The sequence below is a fragment of the Myotis brandtii genome, unplaced genomic scaffold, assembly GCF_000412655.1.
Source record: "Myotis brandtii unplaced genomic scaffold, ASM41265v1 scaffold825, whole genome shotgun sequence".
Taxonomy (NCBI): Eukaryota; Metazoa; Chordata; class Mammalia; order Chiroptera; family Vespertilionidae; genus Myotis; species Myotis brandtii.
The window spans coordinates 869,799-870,287 of NW_005371349.1; positions in this window are offsets into that span (position 1 = coordinate 869,799).

Genomic DNA, 489 nt, shown 5'->3' on the forward strand with positions numbered 1-489 from the left:
CACCTTCTCCGAGCACATGATCGAGGTGAGGGGACCGGTGGGCAGCCTCAGGGGCAGACATCCCTGCGCTGGGAAGGGCCCCCCTGCCCCGCACCTGCCCGGCCAGGAGTCAGCGGGGCCCCGCCCCCTGGATGCCGGGAGCCGGAACCCCTCCCTGGAGGCCCCTCCCTCAGGGCCCCACCTGTCTCACACTCTCCCCTTTCTTCCTTCCTTTTCTCCTCTTCTCCTTCCCCTTCTCTTTTTCCCACACCTGGGCCCACCCCCTCCCTGTGTGGTTTGAACAGGGTGGACGTATCTTGGGGGTGGGGGTGCTCCCTGCCAGTTCCTCCCCCTCCTGCTGTAGAACCCAGCCCCCCAGGCCCAGAGGTGGACCTGCCGCCCCCAGTGGCTGAGGCACCTGTGGTGACCACTGCCCCTCCCCCAGCAGAGCCCTGTGCCTGCTGACCGGGAGGAGGCGCTGCTGGCCCTGCCCCTGGTGGTCTGCCTCCT